This window comes from Nymphaea colorata, chromosome 9 (genome assembly GCF_008831285.2).
Source record: "Nymphaea colorata isolate Beijing-Zhang1983 chromosome 9, ASM883128v2, whole genome shotgun sequence".
In the NCBI taxonomy this organism is placed as follows: domain Eukaryota; kingdom Viridiplantae; phylum Streptophyta; class Magnoliopsida; order Nymphaeales; family Nymphaeaceae; genus Nymphaea; species Nymphaea colorata.
In genome coordinates this window covers 13533571-13549465 of record NC_045146.1, presented here as the reverse complement: position 1 = coordinate 13549465, position 15895 = coordinate 13533571, and the positions used below count along the sequence as shown (strand labels likewise).

Here is a 15895-nt window from a genome sequence, read left to right as displayed (position 1 = left end):
TTTGCAGAAAGGTTTTAAAACGCAAATAGTTATAGTGGAGGAAAAAAAACACACACAAAAAAAAAAAACAACGGGGAAAAAATGCTTGCTCCACGACTCCCTTACTTTCAAGTTTTAAATATAAGGAGGTTGAGATATTAACGTTCATACCAATTTCTTGCTCGACATCTTTCCAATATTACGATATAACCCGCATTATTTAAATAAAAAGTTAGGTCAACCAACCTAATTCAAGCTTAGGTCCTCGCATTATTTTTTCCCCTAAGTCCCAAAATGAAACATGGTTCATTTCAAATTTCAACAATTAAAAAAACACGGCTCCAACCCGTGAAGAGCATCCCCTATTGAAAAATCGGAAATTTTTGAGTTTTAGATTAGTAGGTTTAAGTTCCTGGCTTCTTCCTCCACTGCCAGCCCACGTATTTTGTATAGGGCAATTTGATAAGAGTAAGTTGTGGAGGACACCGTGTATCAAGTTCTCACATGATCATAACATTTACCTTGTTGTGAAGTTCAATTTGAGTATAAAATATTAAAATTAAAACAGTAGATCAGTTGGTGCTTTGAGCACAACTTAGCATTAAAAATCGCCCGTTATAAGGGATGGACATTAACAAGAAAATAATTGGTTCTATTAATGTTTTATATTGCAAAATCAAGTCACAAATGACTTGATAAGAAGAACTTATAGAAACCCCCAAAGGTTAGCATAACCATGACATATTCGACCTGATATGATGCATTGATAAGAGAGTTGTACGAAAGTTTTTATACACATGAACTTCCAACAATTAATACATCCAATAAATTTTATGCATGGACGACATCTTTGTAAAGTTTTAAAATTCAATGGCTTAAAGTTCTACATGTGCATATGCGCTTGGCTGGTATGAACAGAAAGACAGGATTAAGATTTGGGATTCGTTTAAATATGAATTTAAAGTTGAACTGTAATGTTCTTGTATGTCCAATTTCTGGATGTAGGAGGGTATCATATAACAATCATGGTAGTGAAGGTAACAACATGATAGTGAATCTAAAACTGCCCATGTCAACAGTGAATTCATCAACCACAATTAGGTAGAAACTGATTTGACATTTGCCCTTATCTTGGTGGTTTAGGGTTCCTTCAAGACCTAAATGGTTACTTCTTTTAACGTGGAGTTGTTTCTACTATCATTTGCATTATAGAAGAGCAGTGCTCATGAAATTCAAACTGATGACCTGGTTTTCACTGGCTGACCCGCACCCTGACTTCCCCCTGACAACACAAACTTGACTTACGGAGAGTGAAACAGCTGCAAAGCTCCTGCAGGGCTGCGGCAGAAATTTTTCATGAGGAGATGTTTCCAAATTTTGATTAGGGCCGAAATATCAGTTTCAAAAATTTTATATAAAACAAGTGAAATTGTCGAAAATTTACATATAATTTTTTTTAAAAAAAAAATTGAGGTGGAGTGAGGACCAGGCAAGCCCCCTTAACAAGACATGTGTGGCCCATGAGATACACATTTTCCTACTTATATAGATAAAAAAAAAATCCAATTCAACGTCAGATTTTTCTTTTTAAGAGAGGGATTGTACGTCTCTACCGACATCAGTTATGCAGGAGCATTGGATCGGATCAGATTGAAAAAGTTACAGCTAAAAAACATTACTGACGGTTTATGTTTACCTTAGAAACGATTTGTGCTCCTTTTTAGCGATGAATCTTTAAATGTTAGTCATTTGACAACTATCTGGCATTTAGCATTGAAGAGAGAGAGAGAGAGAATGTGCGTGTTCTCACTCTTCTTTTCTTGGAAGTTCCCAAGAATGAGTTGCTCAGTGGATGAACAATGGTTTTGAGCAGGAGTTGCATTATTAAACCAAGGTATTGGCTCAGATCTGAGATTGCTGTCGGTGAATGCGCCAGATATGTGTATCTGAGATCCCGAGCAATCAAATTGCCAGTAGGTTCTTTGACAGATATGAATGCAAAGCCAAATGCATCAAATAAGTGTAGCAGAGCGGTGCCTCGACAGCATCCCGAGTGAAATCTGGGCTTCGCCATGGATGGAAACAGGAAGCATCTCAATGATATGATGGACGGGCAAGGTGGGGCCTTCTTGGATCCACAATCACACTCTGCAGACATTTTGGGTTGCCTCTGATTGACCATAGAGATGTTCTTATCAGTTAAATAAAGAAGTATTGGACAGGGTTGGCGCAACGGTCGAAGCAAGAACTAATAGATGGTCAGTTCTTGTTTTACTTCTTTGAAGTGTCGCTCTTTATGTTGTAAAGAAAGGGTCACTGAGTTGCAAGTTGAAACACGGCAAAGGTAGCATCCGGACGAATTAAAGCAAGTCATCTATCCTATGGAGACGAGGGGTTGAGTGAGTGGACACTCTTTTTAAGCCGTAGAATGAAATATTTTCTTACTTACTAAATTATTTTATTATCATGGTTGCATTGGATAACTACAAGAGAGAAGATCATAACCTTGCTAACATTCAGCATTTCTGTTCCACGCTCCCAAGTTGAGACTAAAAACTACGCGTCATAAAACAAACTAGCAGGATGGAAATCTTCGTGTTCAAAGAGCTCACAATCGACAAAAGATTACATGTTTTTCAATGCAAAGTTCATCGTAGGAAAACATTTAAAAGAAGGGTCAAATTTTTGGGCTTACAGAATTTGATATGGACAGCGAAAAAGAAAACAAATTTTCTATTGTTCATTACAATGTCGGCCTCAACATATGACATTTGCTTGGTTAGCACCTTCGGCAAGCATGATTTTTTAAAAAGAAAAAAAAAACAACTAGGTGATATTTCACAAACATAGCCTTCTGTAAGGTAAAATGGATGAAAGGTGAGATGGCCAGATTATACGATCTGCTTACATTGGGAAGCGTGAAAAATAAACCAAATTTGGTGCTTCAATTCCACCGATATCTGTGCTTGAATCGCGTCGATCTACATGTCAACAAGTAGACGCATTCATTTGTCTAGTTGTCTGCTTCCTGTCATAACAATAATTGGAGGATCAGGAACCTTCCTGCCGGCCTCCTGGTGATAGAAACGGATGCGTCCTCACCTCTTCACATTCACAGAAACGATGTACAACGAGCTACCCGAACTCTCTTGTATAAGCTCGACTTCCAGTTAAACTCCAGTAATAAATGAGTCGCGAGCTCGATTCCATTAGTTTCTCTTTGTTTTTCCTCTCTTCCTCTTTCATTCAGCTTTTTTTCTCTCTATTCTTTTGATGGAGCTGCAACCAGTAGCGGAGGTACTTGTTGGCTAAGGTGGGCCACTGCCCACCTTACTTTATTAGAAAGTCACATTATAATATCTCAACATATATTATTGTTATGACTATAAAATTATATGCAATGTAACTAAAATGGCTCTACCATTGGCTGCAACCGCAAGTCGCAAACCAAGTAATAGTTTTTTAGTTGTGTGTAATTGACTTTTTTTATGTAAGCAACGAAACTTAAGGTTGGTACTCTTCATGCATTGCTTTTTTGGCAAACAATTTATGTTGTAGAAAAATAATAGTGAAATAATATTGCAACTGTTTTTTTTTTCCTTCAATAGCTTCAAAAAGAGGAAGGACAAACTTAAGCAAGTCGAGCTCGAGCTCACACTCAGTTAACCGAGTTGAGCCAAGTTCGAACTGGCTCAGCTCGGGGCTTAACAACATCAATTATAGCACCTGTCTTGGGGCTGGCTCATTGGTCGCTAGACCCAGCTCCCCTTTGAGCTCGGTGAGCGCTGAGCGCTGAGCGCTGAGCTCAACGCGAGCTCACAGTGAGTCCATGGACGACTGATGCAGTAAAAGAAGGCTGAATCTGATGCACGATATTTTTTCTTCTGTAAGGGTCAATCGGTTTCCTCACTCCGGGGATCTTTCCATTCTTTTATGGCTTGAGTTGGGGCGTCTCACTCAGCGGACAAGATTCTAAATCTGATACACTATTTCTCACCAAACTCGATGTACGGACGTGGGCAGCAGTGAGGTGGAAGAGAGAAGGGACAGTGGAACGGTAGGTGGATCAAGGCTGTGCTAATTAAGGTCTGTTTTTGAAAGGAATTGGAAGAATGTTTGAATCGGAATTTGTTGTGAAAATTAATTGACTAGGCAAGGTGGCTTTGATCTGAAAACATTAAAAAGAGAAACAAATAGGCAAAAAAGATGTAGTAAGATTAAAAAACATTGTGTTTTTTCGTTCGAAGATCAAACAATATAAGAAACTCAAGAACAAATCCAACCAAATGTAATAGCTTTTTATAGACAATGTAAAAGAACTTTAATTAGACCAAGGACAGGAAAACACTAATGAATGCTCTGAGGGGGTCAGTAAATACGAAGGCTTCGTTAACGCTCAATGATTTGGAACGAGCAGTATGTGATCATGATCATGATGGCGGAAAAAGGAAAAGTGGACTAAAGCAATATTGCTCAAATGATTTCATCATAATAGATACGCAATAGAATACCTACAAGAATTCGACAGGTTTAACATATATGAACGGAGGATGAGACATTCATGTATTATAGAACGATATCCGTTTCCAAGGAAGGTCGTTTATTCGTGGAGGATGAAGCAGAGGGAAGGGGATGAAAAATAAAAAAAAAGCAGCGGGAAGAATGGGAGAGACAGAAGCAGCAGAAGGTGAAGACGCAAATGCCTTCTCCGGTGACCTCGATAGGCGTGCAGCTACGCTGCGGTGGTGCTCACGGATGGAGTTGTTGAAATTTGGGGTGAAGTGAGACCGTGAAAGGACAGGAGCTGTAGATTACTGTCATAATTTCGGGAGTAAAATCAGTCGCTCAATTTGAATCAGCAGCCGCACACCCGATTCACAAGCGGTTCGGCCGAAAAAATGGCGGATTTTGCATTTGACATCTGCATCGAGTAAAAATTAGGGCGTAAGAACGCGCCTCTTCAAACTTCTTCTGGAAGGTCTTCAGTCCCCACAGCCACGTGAAGGAGTACTAAATAAAAAAATTGAGACGGGCCTGAGAAAGATCTTTAGAGTGACTAGAAGATTGCACGTACTGGTTACATAACAAATAGTAACAGGTAAAACCGTGGAGCTTTTACTCGCGCTGCAGCCATGGTTAGTGGCTATCTACCTGCCTTTCACGTTTTCCGTCGCCAAGTTGTTCTAAATAGACTTTTATGGTGTTCTAAATGCTACATGGATTTGCATTTCGTTTTAAAGCATTCTCGATTAAGCTGGTTGTCAACATCCAACCTGAAACTCAACAGTTTACATTCTCATAAATGGCTCTTTCCTGACACTGGTTCGCCATAAAAATCCGCAGACATTTACTCTGGATTTCGAAGTAGCATCTGCCTCTACCTGGCCGCATATGCAAGTGAGAGATGGAGAGGAAGAAAACAAAGCCGTAGGAGCCCTTGGATGAATTGGGTGGATGATGTGACATATCAGCCGTTAAAAGATACCCACAGGAAAGTGTTGGTTGCGTACTAGAGACAAAAGAGAACTCAAACATTTCAGGCTGTGCATGGTTTCACATGCCAAAAGGCATTAGGGGGCAGGTTTTAGGTGAAGTGACGTGATCATCCCTTGCCAACCCTAGAGGGCCAATATCTATTCTTCTCTGTGGCTTTATTTGTGCCTCAAAAGATTATCTCCCCTATTGTTCGTCTCATGGTCATACGAGAAGTAGTTTCAAAAAGAGCGAGCGCAGTAATCGAAGGGGCACTTCCTTTTGTACATTTGTTTGTAAAGCAATCTCTCTGCAATCATATTAATGCAAACTTTGGATTAATGCATGTCAGTGGCGGATTAACAATAATTATATATGGTGAAATACTTATATTATATATAATATATATATAAATGTTTGTTAGTTAAAAATAAAAAATTTTAAAAGACTGATGTGGACAAAAATTTTAAGAGATTAGATTGGGCAACTGCCCACACCAATCACCAAATAATAACTTGGTGAAACCATTGCCAAGCTATATTCTACCACTTGAATGTTAGGAGCCAAGTTCTCAATAAAGTTGACTAGGATCTACGGACGCCAAGCAATGCCCCATCATTCTTTGCTTACAGTTATTTAGAAACAATTCATTAGGCTGCCCTTCTCTCTCTCTCTGCCGTTCTACCCTTGGGCTCATACTTTTGAAAAGAGTAACGATAACAATTTGTTATTGTCTTATGAATCTACTTCCGAAGGATAAAACGATGTTAATTTGTTAGCAAATTCATAGAACAGCAACCACTTGTTACTGTTGCCAAACTACCCCCCTCAAGGATTATAATGATCATGGTTTAGTTAGGTTCAAACTCTTCTGATCTGTTTTTCCTACAAAAAGGTTTAAAACTCATTGATTTATCTAAGGGTGCTCTTTGGGCGAAGACCTCCCCCTCATTAAACAATGTTGGCATGGCTCATTGTACAAAAAAAAAAAAAAAAAAAAAAAAAAAATCAAACTCAAGATGCATCAAAGCAATCAGGGTTTCAATTTACAAACCGTTGTGAATTTTGTGCTAGTGCTGAGGAGACAATTGAGCATTTATTTTGGGATTGCCCGATCACGCAACATCCATATTTAGACTTCGTGGTGTTTATCGGAAGTGAGCGTTAGGAAGGGAATGCTGATCAGGGACATCATAATGAGCTCCATTGCCTGCCGTTTCCCCAAAGGAGGGCGTTTGCAGCGGCGTACTTGGATCCTCACAACATTGCTGGGACTTTGGTGTGAAAGGAATGTCGCATTTTATCGTCAACAAAAGGTGGACATTAATCGTGTTGCCAATAAAATTTTTGTCATGTTACGTCCGCTCTTAAAGGGCTGACACCTAACGTTGGACCAAATTTTGGATACATAATATCTATCAGATGAGACACACGGTGTAACCGGTTCTAAGAGGATCTCTCCCTTCTTCTCTCTCTCGCTATATATATATATATATATATGCTTTTGAGCAGATTTACCGGCCTTTATGCTCCTTAATATAGACACAATCAAATCCATTACACTGATTAACCTTGAAAGTTACAGTTTTTTTTGTTCTCAAAGCCTTAAGAAGTTTTTTGGCAACAGAAACATATTATTATCGTCGCTTGAATTTGCCTAAAAAATGGAACGGAACAGCTTCATAAAACCCTGCAGAGTTCCAACAGTGTTCAAACGGCCCCAAAGGTTCCTCAATTTTCAACGCATGTATACTTAAAAAGAGTACCGACAACCATAGCTCAACGAGAATGGTTTTACGTGCGTCGTCATGCACATTTTTCCACATAGATTAGCGTGCACACATTGTCAAAAGATACCTTAGAAGATGCATAAATCAAGATCCTGTAATCACCAGCACAGATATTGTTGCAGTAAAGTATCAGTGGTAGGCCTAAAAATATAAATCAAGGTGAGTACCATAGGAATTAGTCAAAAACACCAAATAGGTTTGCCAAATTCTTCTTTTCATTCATCATTATAATATTTCTTTTCCTTACCTTTTTTCTTTTTTTTTCTCTCTCCCAAGGCCATTGTTTTTGCCTAGCTCCCCTGCTAGCCACAGCAATATCTTTCTTTGACCACTTCCACTGCATGGAGATCCACCTCGAAAACAAGTGCGCCCCTTGCCAATTGGCTGCGGAATTGCAACATCACCTTTCCGACTCATCCATTCCTCGGACTGTCGGACACCTCCCTTCTGAAGCCTGAACTTCCTTACCCCCACTTCTTCTTGACCCCCCTCTCCCCGCAGCAGCTCATCATTTTCACTTCGTGACCATGGTTTGGCGATTCACTTCGTGATTCACTTTGTACATTTTCAAAAATACTTAAAACCTAACTGATCACTAACTTAAGTTACATTAATGAGTTAAACAAACAAAAATATCAATAATATAAACAAATTTCATGCTGGTTAGTTCGAGCTAGGAATTTTAACTAATCAAATAATATTGTTAAGTCAGGTTTCACTATATCCAGATTAATTATCTTTTTAACTATATAAAAAAACAGCCAGATGAGTCTTTCCTCATTAATGCTAGAAGTTATACGAGAAAAGTTAAGGTGCACTTGCAATGCCAGATACATTTGTCAAGCTCTTTTCAAAGGTAACAACTGACTTAACATTTACTTTAACATAAATAAACTTATGTTTTTTTTTTCAATTAACCACAAAATTAAAGTGTGTTTTCTAACAATATAAAAAGCTTAGGTTTGTTTTTATTTATCCCGTAGTTTTAGGCATTTTCTATGTTTATTTCTTCCATAAACTTTAAACAATTTAAGTAAAAGTAATTTATTTTTTACCGACTTTGAGAATATCACGCCACCACCACTTTGTCAACGCTGCCACCAACATCACGACTTTGTCACCTTAACCACCATAACGCCAAAGCCGCTGTGACTCGACCATGGCCTCTTTTACAGCGCTGTCAAAAACAACCAACCGCATAGCTAAAACCAATAAATTAAATCAAAACGTAAAATGTTACAAAATCAATAAAAGAATGTCATCTTTCCAAGTTCCCGATTGATAAATTACCATGGTGATATCAATGGTGATGAGTCCGCAAATGGGATTGGGTTGTGATTTCAAAAAGAACATTATGCTATTCCACTTAACTCATTCGCTGATACTTATCTTACTCATTAAAAGGAAAACAATTTGTTTATCAACAAATCCAATTATAGGAAATACTTTGGAACGACAAGAACAATTGTTTTATCAATAAATCCAACTACAGGAAGTACCTGGGAATGAAAAAGCCTCTATTTGGGAGCCAAAGTTCAAACTGGGATGAGGTGGAAAGGAGAACAGAGAATAACAAATGGAGATGTAAAGAATTTGCTAAAACGGCATGACTGTTTGCTGATTAAGCAATTTGGTTCTACGGCAGCCAAAGAAATTTGTTGAAGCCGAAATTTTGAGAACATGAAAGAAAGAGCGTGGGACATAGGTGAACCCATACGATGAAAACCAAGAGCAATGGGTCGTTCAAAAGATACAAAGTTATAGTGGCCAAAGACTACATAGAAGAGTCGGGATATAAGAAGATGAAATATTTGCCCCCACGGAAAGCATCGCTCTGATGAAATAGTTGGTCTTTTTATCTTACCTTGTAGGGATGCTCGTGCTCTTAGCATTGCTCCTGGCCATGGTGCTCTTCGCATTCTTTGTGACGAACAAGGGAATGGGCCACTCGGTTCCTCGCCGCGTTTACCTCTAACGACTACTCCGGCTGGCTCCGGCGAAGAGTTGAAGGGGCGCTGAAATGGGAACGGATCAAATTTTGCTTGACCATTTCCACGATGTGCGCAGAGATGAACCAGACTACCATTTTAACGAAGACTTCTTCATGACATACCTCACCCACCTTAGAGGTAACAATCTATGTAGTTAATATGTTATACTGCATAATCTGCAGTCACCCATTTATTTACTAATACATGTGAAGTTTAAGTCAATGGGTCAAGGTATCTTTTCCACATCGAATAATAAGTCAAAGACGGACACATATCATGCTTCCATTTAAGTTCTTGAGGAGTCATGCCAAGGCAATGGGTGTAGTCTATTGTGGTTGGGCAGTTGGGAAGCAGTTGTCTGTGAAAAGCCCGACTTTTCTCGAGTTAAAAACCAAAAGAACGATGAATATATGAAAATATGTTTGTGTGCGCGCGCGCGCAAAAGGGCATAAAGACATTTCACCATCTTTAAAGGCAGAGTATAAGTCTGAATACCATCTTTTAATTATGCCGTTTTTTTCGCGCAAAAGAGCATAAAGACATTTCACCATCTTTAAAGGCAGAGTATAAGTCTGAATACCATCTTTTAATTATGCCGTTTTTTTCGCTCTCAGTTAGCATCTGACCATTGCCTCTTACCAAACAAGTTAGATACATCCACCTAGAGGCAATTGAGGAGAGGCTGCAAGGGGAGACCATGATGCTCTGCATACTTAAATCATACTAGAGTTTGATCCCATAGAATAATATCTTTGTTCACTCTTTTTCTGTACCTCTTCCTATTTTAGATGAACCATAGTACCAGCTTGCCATAGCTAGGAACTAAATAGAATGAGTTTAGGTCATCTAAGAATCATTCGTATAACAAGATATCAGTCCATTCATTCATTTTTTTAAGGTCGGGTTAGGTCATTTCGGTGGAAGAAAAAGCCTTTTTTAGTTGCCAAATTTGTCCCTAGACATTAAATTGGAGCAATGTTCATAGGGTATCTACCGAATCAACATGGCTGAAGCATATTGTGGACCAATACCTTCAAACTATTGAAATAGGACCTGACAATGGTTCCCCATGAGAGATCTGGAAAGGTTAGAGAAAATCCTAAGTAGTAACATACAAAACCCAGGATTAATGGGGGAAGCATGCTAAATTTTGTATTATTGTCTAAGAATGATTGGAAGCCCCATAAGGAAACAAAGGAGAGCATGCTTGTTCTATTCTACATACATTTTGCAATGCTTCAGAATTCCAAATTGATGTTGTGGATAATACTGTTGGTTGGGTTGCTCTTCTTAGAATTGTTGATGAAAGTGTTATTAGCATTGTTGAACTAACAGATCCTTGGGCCGGTGAACAGAAACGAATTTACTTACTAATTTCTGCTCTAATAGGAGTGACTCTGGGTGCTTGGGACAGACTAAGTGATACTGTTCACTTGACGTTGTGTTTGGATAAGGGAAGCATAATTGGGGTTATGATTGGTGGTTTCCCTTCTGATAAACAGGCTTCATATGGATGAATGTTTAAGCTAAATAAATGGGATGACTTTTAACCATACAATGATGGCTTGAAGTATGGATTGAGCGCTTTGCACACTTGGGTTGTTTTACAGATCCTGTACTTGAATTTTACATTTAGAAGGTTGGGCCCATAGATGGGCAGATTCATTGTTTTGCTGCACTATATGAGGATGCTTGTGAATAGTGGATGGCATAATTTGGTCAATGAAAAGGAATTTAGGGTTGGCTGCCCAAGTTAAGTGTGCAAGAGTCTGTTTGTCAACTTTACTTCTGCCTTGTAGCCTTTTTGGTAGTTAAGGGCTAACACAACCATTCTTAAAAATACAATAAACTGTCACTACACTATTAAAGTATAAAGGGTCTGAAGACTCTGAACCAACCCAACATGGGTCATAGAAACATAGGGCCGTCGGTCTGACCAACTGTAATGCAGCTCTCTAGTGCACTGCAGTAACCATGTTTTGTAGTGTAATTTATTTTAATTGATGCGGTAAACCCTTAGTGCATGCTAAGCTGGTTCCACATCAAGAAGTAGCATACACCTCATCCACCGTGAGGCACGAACCATGTGCCTCACGACAATCAAATTAAAAGTTTTAAACTTCAGAAACAGCCCCTGTACAATCGAACTTTGAGGATGACGAGAATAAAAAATGATGAAAAGGAACATAATCTAGATATAAGGCAATTCAACTTCTAGACTTTTGATTGCAAAATCATACAAAAAAAGCCAATCATCCAACCACCACAACTTATAACAATTGAAGCCATTGCAGATACAAAACCCAAACTCAAATTCCATGAAAGAACGCATATAGACACAAAAGGGAAAAAAGAAAGCCTTAGGAAAGCGTGGTTTTCAGCAACAACCAACTACCACCTATGTCGTCCATGGAAAACTTCCCAGCATAATAACATATCAATGGAAGAATATGAAAGCAACATCAGATGAAAGTTATAAAATAGATAACAAATACACGACAAACAAAGGGAATCGAATAAAAATTAGCCAAGCGAATCAATGATTCATAGGTTCGCGGAAGGAATTTAACGGAGCACAAAAACCACTGTTGCAACTTTAGAGAGTTAGGCAAACCGATGCATCCGCAAGAAACAAAACAAAAACGTTCAAGATTGAGAGCGATGAATGAGGAACAAGAAAAGAAAATGCTAAGAAACACGAATAAGATGGAAACATGAGAGAGAACAATAGAGGTGCTTATTTAACGTGCATGCAGGGATTTAGGTATGAAGGAAATAAAACAAGAAACGAACAATACCTAAAATCAGACCGTCCGATAGCTTGCCGGGTAGGCGAGCAGGCTGCGAAGGGGTTCATATGATGCGACAGACCGTTTAAAGCTGCCGATCAGACGATCTTCAAACGCCTTCGTCTGATGGTAGAGATCCGACATTAGGCTCCTCGGATTCGCAAACCCCCAGCAAATGGGTCGCCGATGCCCGAAAAGCTCATCGCATTCCACCGGCTCTGCCTCTGCCTGGGGTAACCTGCATCTTCTCCCATGACTGTGCCTCTTCTATACGATTGGCATTAAGGCAAGGATGACTGGAAGCCCAAGCCCCATGCACGAGGACGATCCCTTTGGAAGCCAATGCCAATAGAGAAAGGGAGGGAGAGGGGGATGAAGAGACAGAACGCGCACCAGTCAAGTGCAGAGCGCGAAACCCTCTTTCCTGTTTTACGCGCGAAGCAGTCAAAACCGTCATTTTGAAGTCGGCAAGAAAATGGACACCATCCATAATCAGAAACTCACCACGAAAGGAGATCCAAACCTTTTCCGCAAAACCCGGTGACGTCAAAACCTGTGTGTGCCCGCCAAGATTATTTTTCATATATACAAATGAGAGCAAAATAACTCGCTTTCCATAAAACTCAAATTTGTTGTGGTCTTGCACTGAAGTCAAATTAATATAGTTTAGATAAATATCTTTATCTAATGAGTAATGTCCGTACACTTAAGAAATTGTATTTTGGATTTGGTTGTATAGTCCTGCTCATATTCGAATGTGAATCAAAAATCAAATATTTCTAATCAAATTCGGATTTCGGGTTCAAATATGATATAACTTTCTCTTCACTGGCATTTCAATCAGAATTTCAATTCCAGTTGTTCTATTGAATTCCAGTTTGATCTATTGACATCACTACTTATAGTCATTTAAGCACAAGCACTAAAGAAGTGCTGAAGTTAGAAAGTTGTATTGGAAATCATTTTAACTAAAGGGGTTGTTTGACAAAAGTAACATAATGCTCCGGACTCATAAACCTGTCCCAAATAATATGGTAAATTCATAAAATAGTAACATAATGCTCCGAACTCGTAAACCTGTCCCAAATAATATGGTAAATTCATAAAATACTATTACAAGTGTTTCATGAATTTGCTCAATCTTTTTGGGAAAAGTCATGAAACAATAACAATATGTTACTATTGTTAAATTACTCCTAAATATAAGATTCTAGAAAGTGATAAAAATTACTAAGAGTAAATTTATAGCCTGTGTACGTTCAGCTAGCTGCTTGTACACGTAATGTATACTTAATTCACCGGCACACATACATTCACATAAACATGTGTTGGTGCATCCATCAATGCGTCACAAATATTAGTTTTGGTGGCCCATATACAAATACTCTAATACAAGACATGATTTGAGGGACAAAACTAGCGTTGGGTGTCATTCAAAGGCCTTTTGAATTTTTTTTACAAGTTATCATTGCTAAAATACGGCCGGTTGTGTCTTAAAGGGGCATAGCATAGCTGGTTGGATTACGACTTGTTTAAGACATGTTCTAATTCGATTCATTTCGAGTGCAAGTTATGTCATAGCATCTTAAGTAATATAAAAAATAGTCGAACAAGTCTTTTTCTCATTAACGCTAGAAAGTTGTGCATGAAAAACCAAGGTGCACTTGCAATGCCAGATACATTTGGCATGCTCTTTCAAAGTTTAACAACTATTTTTTTTACTGACATAACATTTAAGTTAACGTAAGTAAACTTATGGTTGCTTTTTGTGTAACCACAAAAAATAAAGGTGTAGTTTCTAACAATATGGAAAACTTTGGTCTGTTTTTATTTATTACGCTCTCTAAAATTCGTATTTATTTTTTCAATAAACTTTGAACAATTTAAGTAAAGGCACTCCAATTTTTACATATTCCACTGCAGCACTTCTACCCAGCCATAACCACTAGCTAGACAAACTCGGGCTCGAGTAGGCCCGAAGATCTTGTGGCCAACCTAAGCCCGACCCGTTTAATTATTAGGTCATGCTTGACAACGATCTTCTTCATGCCCATCGGGTGCACAGTTTCATGTGCACCATTATTTAAAACTCTTATTATTTATTTTTTTAATATCTTAGAAACCTTCTGTGACGGATCAAGAGTTTTTAAGGGAGCACTCAACGAAGCGCTAAGAGTTTTTAAAAGAAGTCATCAGCAACACACCAAGAATTTTTGGAAGGGACCTGACTGTAGGCACACCAGTAAAGAAAATTATATATATATATATATATATATATAATTTTTAAATAGTTTTTAAGAAATAAGAACCTTTGGAAAATATAATTTAAAAAGTCTAGGAGGGACAATCAAATGCATAAAAAAATCAACAGCTCTCAATAACTCGAACTTTTGACTGTGTTGAATGTATTTTTTGTTTTGGAAATTACGTGAAATATTTCCATTTTTACTATTTTAAGTTCATCGAGACTTGGAAGTAATGTGCTTTGAGCCGCATTGGGGGTCACTTGATTACTTTGCATATTCCAGAATTATGAATCCATAAATCCTATTACAAAGGGCAGGGTTTGACTTGAGTTTTGTGATAAGACTAACAAAACTGCATTATAAGTCATGCTTCTTTTAGAGTTCCAAGTGAGAATTTAACAATCCACTGTCTCAAAAAGAAGTTTGCGGCTGCATCAGCATTAGCGATTGTGGAAATGCATCCTTTAACCTGGGTTCACCTTGTCTCACTATATTAAAAAATAAAGGCATATCGTTCATAAGAATCGAACTAGAGACATGTCTTTTCACATGTTTCTATTCCAACGCGCAATTCATGCATCTTTCAAACAAAAAACTTAACGTGTTCCCTAAAATTCAAAAATCTATAATCCGCCAAGATCTTGAATCACCTTCGATCTTAGATTCAAGGTAACCAAAAAAAAAAAAAAAAAAATCCTTATGAGTTGTCTGCCTTGCTGGTTATATCCAAACGAATAATTACTAAAGACGATCAGATCCGATCCGATGCCAACCTTATGTTCACGTTGTTTCATAGTGTACAGTGTCCGCGCTGACAGCCAGTTCACCAGCTAGCCAGGCTCCAATATTTCCAACTAGCAAGCCTCAACACTTTTATGCGCTGAACTGCAAGCTTGAATTCTGCGTTAGTCCCAAAAACACGTATGAATTGCAGGTCCAGCTTCAGTATATATAGGTTTTAAGTGCCAGTGTCACAAAAAAACACGTTATTAAATTACCATTTAAAACTAAAAAAACGTTAAAAACGAAAAAAAAACACGGTTTTAACGTTTTTTTCACTTTTTTTTATTCTTTCATTGTTTTTAATACCAAACAGTTTTTTTATTTTTTATTTATTGTAAATCTACTTATCTTTTGATGTCTGTGTTATTAGTTTATCATTTATTTTATTTTTCCTTTATTTTTAGTTTTTTTAATTTTCCAAAATTTTCTATATTTTTCCCATTTTTTTAAGTTTGCAGTATTATACGGTGTAAAAAAAACCTTCCCGTTTAAAATTCTAAAACATTATTTGTGACTATGGTTTTAACAATATCATCAAAGTGGAATACACATGCATAGGGCTTGAATTACATTCCCTCCACTTTCTCTTGTCTCTAAGGTTTAAAGGCTGTATGAGGGACCGAATATGATGATAAGACACGTCCAGCTTAGTATCATTCCCCACCCTATAAGATGCATTAGAGCTTTTGTGACTTGAACTGACGACCTAATCTACAAGCCAACCAGTTGTACTATGCTCCTTGAAAAAATTCAGATTCATGTGAAAATAAAAGCATATGAACGACACTGCTTAATCAAATACCTGAGTTGAAAGCACATGGACAACGCTTTCCTCTTATTTTCTT

General features: G+C 38.0%; 1 long non-coding RNA gene across 1 annotated transcript; it reads right to left on the bottom strand.

Moving 5' to 3' along the window:
* Positions 1-7383: 7383 nt before the first annotated feature.
* On the bottom strand, positions 7384-12430 carry LOC116261394 (uncharacterized). The gene is made up of 3 exons (XR_004174281.2): positions 12031-12430; positions 9106-9256; positions 7384-8418 (listed from the first exon to the last, which is right to left on the bottom strand). It is a non-coding gene; the product is annotated as an uncharacterized LOC116261394 (long non-coding RNA).
* Positions 12431-15895: the final 3465 nt, after the last annotated feature.